Source organism: Echinops telfairi, unplaced genomic scaffold (assembly GCF_000313985.2).
Source record: "Echinops telfairi isolate 266 unplaced genomic scaffold, ASM31398v2 ScPeMD7_1;HRSCAF=3_0, whole genome shotgun sequence".
Lineage (NCBI taxonomy): Eukaryota > Metazoa > Chordata > Mammalia > Afrosoricida > Tenrecidae > Echinops > Echinops telfairi.
In genome coordinates, this window is record NW_022103896.1 from 70,491,630 (window position 1) to 70,500,802 (window position 9,173).

The following is a 9,173-nucleotide window of genomic DNA, read 5'->3' on the forward strand; positions in this document are numbered from 1 at the left end:
ACTGGTGCTGTGGTGGGGGCTTTGGTTTTGGAGGGCAGACAGAGCTAAGGATACCTTTCTTATCCATATTAGCCATATCTCTGCTCGTGTACTTGAACCAGTTGCTGAGAGTTGACTCTGACTCATACTGACCCTATGTATGTGGGAGCAGAATTATGCTCCCCAGGGTTTCCAATGCTTGTGAACTTTTGGAAGATTGTTAGGCTTTTCTTTTGAGACTCCCTCTGGTGCCTTTAAACCACCAACCTTTCAATTAATAGCTGTGCTCTTAATACACCTGTTGGTGTATGCAGGGACTCCTGTTAGGGGCCATGATTATATTAAGTTCATCCTTAACTGCTTCTTTACCCACATCTAAATGTGGGGTCCACATCAGTCAGGAAATTCAATTGATTGGTTGGCAGTTGGGTAACACAGGGCTATCAAGACCTTCATAAATGTAGGACCTACCACTTGTCTAATGAGGCTGTGATTGGGGGAATATTTGACTTCACAACCATTGGCCATGAGGCACTTCTCAGCCACCATGTCTTCAAATTCAGCATTGCACTTGGTAAACCCCCACTCCTTGGATCTTCTGGTGCTTAGGGAACCAGAAGTTGGTCCTGTATAAAGCCTTAATCACATGCTTCTTGTTCTGATGCTTGGTGTGGATAGACATGATGACCTGGCTGATGTGGACTCCAGTCATCATCCCTTGGGTTTCCCCAAAGCACCTCACATCCCACTTCGGAGCCTAGTTTGGCACAGCAGAAATTATCAAGGTCAGAGCTATTAAAGAACAGGAGAGGGCTGTCTCCAAGGTCCCTTAGGGCAGCCTAGACTTGCCAACAGGCTTCGTTCACTACCAAGGAGTCTCCTGTTCACAGCCATTGCACACTGGCCCCCACAAGAAGGAGGACAGTTGGCTTAAAAGGCTGCAAATTTCCCCACATTTTAGTAGTCAGGGAATAGACGTGGAAGTCAGCAGGATACCAAGGTTCATGCTGGCTCATAAATTTCCTCCTTTGACTGCAACACATTTCATGACCTTCTGAACACAAACGGCCGCTGACCAAGCTATAGCCAGGATGTGCAGGATGCATCCCACCACCTCCAATGGGGCGTAAGGTGTTGAAAGCCTGAATCCAGGGGCTGGCAATGGGGAGAGAAGGACACAGGTGGATACAAAGACCACTTGAAGGAAAGATCAACACAATTTGGTGACTAACCGAGCATCTGGCTGAAGGAAAGGAGTGAATGAAAGATGGATGCAGCTTTTTTAGAGCTGGCTTTGCCTGGATTTCTCTCAGTGACTCACACACATCTCTTAAGCTCCCTAGTCCATAAATGAAGATGATTCACCAAAAGGGTACAAGAGAATAGTGACCATTGGAGCCCCTTTCAGTGTGGAATTATCCACATGGTAATTTCGAGACATTCAAGTTGAATTATTCGGAGTACGTGGAAATACCCCTCTGGACTCAGGAGAGAGGTGAGGACTACAAACACAAGTTTACTGACCGCAGAGGGAAAGTCGAGAGGAGGTTAAAACAGCAAGTTTATGTTGAAGCACTAAGTTTCCAAGAAACACTTCTTTTTGGCATGGGAGAATTTAGGGACAAAACTTTAAAAGGAGCCTTCAGGCAAGTTGTGTCAGATATTGAGTTGCAAAATCAAAACACATCAAAATGATTCTTAGAATCTTCTTTTTAGCTTGGCCTCTTTATTTCTGTGGCTTTCTCCTTGTTGGGACATCCCTTCCCTTCTGCTTATCACACAACTCTTTATTTTTATTTTTTAAAAATTAAGTAGCATGTTAACTAGTTGCTCTGAAGTTGATTCCAACTGATGGGGACCCTATATGGGGAGAGTAAAATTGCACTTCATAGAGTTTTCAATGATGTGATATTTTAGGACTAGATTCCTGGCCTTGCTTCTGACATACTAGGTGGATTTGAACTACCAACCATTTAGTTAGTATTCAAATGCACAATATTTGTGTCATCCAGAGAGTCCTCAAATTTTGGTGGAATACACAAACACTTTATTATTTTTATCATCTTATGAGGGGATACCCAAAATAAATGGGATTTTTTCAAAGCTATGAATTTAAATTTTTTACAAAACAACCTTATCACCTTCAAAGTAACTCTCCATTATACTTAATACATTTGTCAAATATGCGATTCTATTCTTTTCAAACTCATCTGTTTGGATGGCTGACAGCACCTCCCTCATTCCCCCCGCCCCCCTCACCTCTTCTACATCTTCAAATTGTTGCCCTTTCATATCCCTCTTCGTTCGCAGAAACAAAAAGAAGTCACATGGAGTGAGGTCAGGTGAGTCTGATGCACGGGGCAAAAGAGGCATGCTGTGTTTGCCAAAAACTGGTGCACTGAGACAACTGCGTGAGCAGGTGCTTTGTTGTGGTGGCAAAACTAGTCCCGGATCTGCCACAAACCAGGCCTTTCTTGTTGCACACTGTTATACAATGATTTCAGAACCTCTCAGTAGAAAGCTTGACCTGGTGGAATTAACTCCAAATGCACTATCCCCCTCACATCAGCGACATTTTTTTCCTTTTGGGGGGTGGTGGTGTAACCCACATAGTAGCAAGTAGTATAGTTACAATTTTGTGCACCCCCCACCACTATCCAGTTCAATGACATATTCATTACCCCAAAATGAAATCCCATACTACACAATTTCCCTCTTTACCCAATCCCTGACAACTGCGATTCTGTTTTCTGTCCCTATGGATTTGCTTATTTTTGGCATTTCCTATAAAAGCAAGAATACAATATAAGGCCCTTTGTGTCTAGCTCCTTTCACTAAGCTTAAGGTGTTCAAGGTTTATTCATGTTGTAGCATATATCAGAACTTCATCCTTTTTTTAATGGAACCATAAAAATTATATGCAAATACCTCATTTTGGTTATCCACTCACCAATGTATGGACTCTTGGGATGTTTCCATCTTCTACTACTGTGAATAGTATTGCTGTGAACACTTAGGTACATTTTTAATAGGTTTGTTGGCATATACTTCACATACATACAATTTATTCATTTAATCATATTAAAGATATTTGTGCAAATATCACCATACTCAATTTCAGAACATTAGTTTTCAGACCCGTTGGTTGCTCCCTGTTTCCCCCCATCCTCTCCTACTATGGCCCTAGGTGATAATCTGTCTAGGTAGTGTCTCTGGAGATCGACCTAGCCTGGATTACATATACAGAAAATCATACAAAATACAAACAGGAAGCAAACAAACAAACAAAACCCAACAACGATGACTAGCCAAATATAGAAAGACCTCAATCAAAAAGAAAATAGAAAATATTAAAAACTGAAACAATGTTAAAATGGGTCAAAAGGTAGAGCAAATGATAAAGTATTACCTACATGTTAATCTAACTATATCTGCCGTAATCAATTTTACAATGTCCTGTGTCTGATGGAAAGGCTATTCACGTCCCTGGACTACGTTTAGATGGGATTTGCTGGATGTTTACTCCTTGTGGGGACCTTGCGAATGGATTTTGGGCTTCCACTATCATCCATAGCCTTCTCCAAACTAGGTGCTCACAATTTAAACTCTGATACCAGATTCGGATGTTATTATATACAACACTTGGATTACACAGTTTGGTGTGCTTCTTCCATGTGGTTTTTGTTGATGCCTCACGTAGATGACTACTTGTTTGAAGATAAGCCTTTAAGACTCCAGATGCTATTCCTTCTGATAGCTGGGCGCCATCTAGTTTCTTCACCACACTTTTCTATCTTCATAGCTTCAGTAATCGCTTCATGGGGGTGAGCATTGCGCAGGGCCATGTCATCAGAGCTAATTGTTTTAAACGTGTAAGCCCTAAATCCATTCACATATGTATGGTTCATATAGGTCTCTGGTTCACTTCCAAGACATCATTATCATTTTATGATAGAGAATATTGTCAATCTTCTCCCTGGGACATAAGTTAATGGTAATGATAGTGATAGTGTCTAATGATAGTGTCATTAATTTAGCCAATGGTATGGAATTTAAAACACTGTTGAGAAAAGGAAATGATTCCTGTACAGGTCAGCTGCAGACCACAATACATATTGTTGACGTGTATAAATTGCACTCAAGTGACTGGACATTTACACGAACAATAGGGGTTCTGTTTTGGTGGGGGGTGTGTCAAAACGTTCAAGAACCCTGATTCACAAAGGCAGGACCATGGCTACTAGACTAATATATGTCATAAGAAAGCAAAGAAAGCATTAAAATAGTAAATATATGGTAGTCCCAAGCCTCTATTCATTCAGTATCCTCAAAGCAAGCGATCTGAACTAAAGCCCAATGACCATCAACTCCATAGCCTTATGCAAACGGGGTAGGAGCCAGATCTTGAAGATCATTCCATCTCTGTTCTCGTGTGCACAGGAGTCACCTGGGCCTGTCTAAACATGCAGCCTCTCATTCAATCGGTCTACGGAAGACCTAAGGGTCCCTAGTGAAACAAGGTAGGTACTCAGCTGCTAATGGAAAGTTTGGTGGTTAGAACCCCCCCAGCAGCTCTTGGTGGGAAAAATTTGGGAACACACTTCTGTAAAGATTACCACCAAGACAACTGTATGAGGCAGTTCTGCGGGGGCTCTATGAGTCAGACTAACGGAGAGCAGCCAACAGGAACACAAGGGGGGTCAGAGAGCCTGCTTTCCAGGCAGCCCCTATGCAATCCCAATTACACAGTTCGGTGCCATCCAGTCGGCTTGAATCCTAGCGTTGCTACAACAGAACGAAACGCCGTTGGATACAGAACCACCCAGCGGGGCGGCTGTTTGAGCCCACTGTGGCCGCGACTGTGACCATCGACCGTGTTGAGGTTTTCCTCTTTTTCCTCCGACACTCCATGTTAGCTCGCATGATGCCCTTCTCCAGTGCCAGGACAAAGACCGCCCCCCTCGCTTCGAAGGAGCATTCTGGCTGTACTTCTTCCCAGACAGATTTGTTTATTCTTTTGGGAGTTCATGTTATACTTCATATTCTTCACAAAACAGTAAAGAAAAAACATAGCATTTTCTTAAATATTCCTTATTGTTTGTCCAGCGTTCACACGCATATGAGATGCATGAAAATACAATGGCTTTGGTCAGCCCCACCTTAGTCTTCAAGTGACAGCCTTCTTTGTTTTAACTATTTATTTTTAATCCCCCCCCCCTTTTTTTTAACATTGAAAGAGGTCTTGTACAGCAGATTTGACTGATGATCTAACAAAGACTCTAAGCTCCCACAAGTCTGCTAAGGATGTTGATATTTTCTGAGAGCATCGAACAGTTATTGGAAGAGTTCTCAAAAGAACGTGACAAGATCAATTCTAGATTTTATTACTTATTTATTTATTTTAAAAATCATTTTATTGGGGGCTCATACAACTCTCATCACAATCCACACATACTTCCATTGTGTCAAGCACATTTGTACATTTGTTGCAATCATCATTCTCAAAACATTTTATTTCTACTTGAACCCTTGGTATCAGTTCCTCATTTTCCCCCTCTCTCCCCACCCCACCTCCCTCACGAACCCTTGATAATTTATCAGTTATTATTATGAGCTTTCCAGTTGTAGAATGGCGAATATATTGGCACAGACAAAGAGATGAAGAAAAAATTATTGAATTAATTATGATCAAGAAATTAAGATCTGTGTATTCTTCCACAAACATTAGTAACAATGGCTATAAATCCGTTTTCATGACAAGGAAAATTATTTTGGCATAAAACTAGATTAAACAGGAGAAATCAAAACCATATATACACCCCCCCCCCAAATAAAACCCAAAACAAAACCTATATATACAAGGTGATTTTAACTTTGTAGAACAATGTGCAAAGGAGGGGTGAATGTACTACACTGCTGATGATAACTCTGGGTGGATGTATTTTTAATGCTTTGTTTCTATGTGTCATTCCCCCCCTACCATTCCCACTCTGATATTTTAATTGGTTAAAATGCTTTCCAAAGAACAATTGAATATGACTGAAGAAATCAAAGAGCCGATATTTTTCTCGGTGGCTCTTAAACAAACCTCTGCTGAACTGCAACCTTCATAGAGTGAAGAGGAATGCTGGGAGCATTAATTTCCTGCCCCTTCTTGTGGTGCCATGCTGTTGCTGGTTGTCAATTTCACACATGCAATTTCTATCCATTCAGAGCTGACAGCTAGGGTTTCCCCCTCCATTGTAATAGCTGTTCTTGCTCCTGGCTTCCCCAGGCTTGCATTTGGTAACCTTTGCCCTTTTATTTGGTACAAGCCAAAATGGCATCTTTGGAAAACTAATGTACCAGAGAAAATGGTTGCACGAAGCCACATAACCTACTGTTCTTTTCCTTTCTGTTAGTGAAGGTTATTATTAGAGCTCATTTTAGAGAATTTCAAATCCATTCAAAGTATCATGGGTTTAAATTTTTCTAATGGAAGCAAAGCTTTTGATGTTTGGGCTTAGAAAGCTGCCTAGTCCCTTTAAAGTTCAAATTTTCATACAGTGGTACAATTGATCAAAGACTTTATTTTAAGACAGAGAGAAAAGGCAATTTACTTTACCTATAGTTGTTTTGTGTTCTCAGTATTATTGTTATACTTTTTCCCCACCTCGAACCATTTCCCTGTTTGAAGATCTACTTTTTTACTAACGTACATTGGCTTCACCTTCTTTTTGATCAGTCTGAGAAACCATCTGGAAACAATCGAGAGTGACGTCACAAACCCGCCATTATGATTTCAATGTAGGATCAAAGAATAAGAGAAAAATGGAGGAGCAGGGACGTTTAACCGTTAAGCACAAATATCTGACAGGTTAGGGAAAGGCCAGAAAGCATGCTAAATTGAAAAGATTTTTGATGGGTATTGAAGCAAGGGGATTTGGTTTATGCTGAGGTTTACATTACATTAGAGGTTAGATGTTGCCTCTTTTCACGTTTACTTATTTGTTGTGCGAAAGAGCGAGAGGCAGTCATCTAGGGTAAGGATGGCAAGAGATGCTAAGCATCTCCTGAAGCTAGATGCAGGAGACGATGCGAAAAGTCTGAAGCTGAGGCTAACAGTTGTAAACAAGAATGATGGGCTTGGAATTTGACAGAATTTATGCTCTCTTAAAGAATTGTTAGGTTTCTTCGTCACGAAAATAACTGCTATGTTCGTCACCAGAGAAAACCAAGCCTTCCGTGGAGAATAAGCAAATGATCACCTATTGCCGTGCAGTTTGGTCGGACTCACAGAGACCCTGTAGCAGAGAATGGAACTGCCCTGTAGGGTTCCAAGACTGCAGTGTTTGCAGAGGCAGACTGCCGCATCTTTCTCCCCCAGAGCAGTCTGCGGAGCCCTTCAACCGACTGACCTTTCCATTAACTGCCTCCTGTTGAACGGTGGCACCACTGGGCCTCCTTCGGCAAATGTTTAGAAAGCGGCTTTCAGGTGGGTGGAGGGGAGAGGACTTAGAATCATGATGGGATGACCCTGCAATTACAGCTAATACAGGAAGTGGCTTCCTAACAGCATCAGGAATCGAACTCTCAAATCCCATGGACATTTTGCTCATTCTGAAGCGGAGCATACATTTCTAGCTGACAGGAACGGTTGATTTCATACCCGAGTATTACAGCCAGTCATGCAAAGGAGATGGGGATTTCAGGTGCCCGATATGAGGACTTGGCTTTGAAGAAGTCAGAGAGCAACATTTCCAAACTTGTTTCTCTGAAGTTTAAATCAAAATCGCTGCATTAAATTTTCTTTTGTATGATCCTATTTCTATGAAATAGATACAATGTGCAGGAACCAAAGTATATTAGTGGCCACCAGAGGTGGAAGAGGGGGGAAAGGAGGAGTCATTACTTAGAGGACGTTGATTTGCTGTTAACAGTGGTAGAATAATTAGGAAGCAAATTTTGATGATGGCTGTACACGTGGTGAACATAGCCAATGCTGCTGAATCGTAACCATGTTGAGTGGGCAAGTGTTCTGTTATACGAGTATATATAATTTCACACACACACAGACACACACACCTCAAAAGTCGGATTTTCCAAGACAATTCAAAAATGACTGCCTTATATATGTATGTGTAAGGTGTATAATTGTATATTCTTTTAAGGCAACTTATTTTTTTAAAAAATCATTTTACTGGGGGATCGTACAACTCTTATCACAATCCATCCATCCATCCATCCATCCATTGTGTTCAGTACATTTGTTCATTTGTTGCCATCTTCATTCTCAAAACATTTGCTTTCTACTTGAGGCCTTGGCATCAGCTCATTTTTTTCAGCTCCCTCCCTGCCACCTCCTCCCTAACGAACCCTTGATCATTTATAAATTATTATTATTTTGTCATATCTTACACTGTTCAATGTCTCCCTTCACCCACTTTTCTGTTGTCTGTCCCCCAGGGAGGGGGTTATATGTAGATCTTTGTAATCGGTTCCCCCTTTCTATCCCACCTTCCCTCCATCCTCCCGGTATCGCCACTCTCACCACTGACCCTGAAGGGATCATCTGTCCTGGATTCCCTGTGTTTCCAGTTCCTATTTGTACCAGTGTACATTAAGGCAACTTATTTAAAGCGCCTTCTACTGCTATTTCATTTTAATATCTCTGTAAATTATCTTGATATCAATGCAATTCAGTCATTTAGATATTAAAATATAGGATTATACAGTCAAATTTAGATTTTGAAAATAATGGTCACTATACTAGCTCATGAACTTCCTCTGGCTATCAAAGTTATGCTGGTAAAGATTTTTTCTTTAGCGATCAAAATGATAAACCTGACTGAAACGATGAAAACTTTGCCAGCTGATCCCGCTCTGAGGTACATTGGGCCTGGGCTGGTTTTCAGCATTTTCAGTTCTGTTTTTCATATTGGTTTTATTTTGTCACTGGAAGTAGCGCTCTTGAACCTTTTGAACCTTCGTTAAACTTTTCTGTTTTCAGTATATGAAACCCAGGATCGATGAACCTACAGAGACAACAAGCAGAGTAAGAAGTTTGGGGTGTGCAATGGAGGAAGGAGTGAAAGGGGAGCTGATATCGAGGAAAATGTTTTGAAAGTGATTGTGGTAGAAATATTATGATACTGCTTGTTGTGATTGGCCTATGGGAATGATATGATATCTGTATTAGCTCCCAATAAAATGGT

The 9,173-nt window shown here is 41.1% G+C and overlaps 1 non-coding gene across 1 annotated transcript; it reads right to left on the bottom strand.

The window, feature by feature from the left end:
• Window positions 1-790: 790 nt before the first annotated feature.
• Window positions 791-923, bottom strand: LOC115868784. Its single transcript, XR_004045771.1, has one exon. It is a non-coding gene; the product is annotated as a small nucleolar RNA SNORA70 (small nucleolar RNA).
• Window positions 924-9,173: the final 8,250 nt, after the last annotated feature.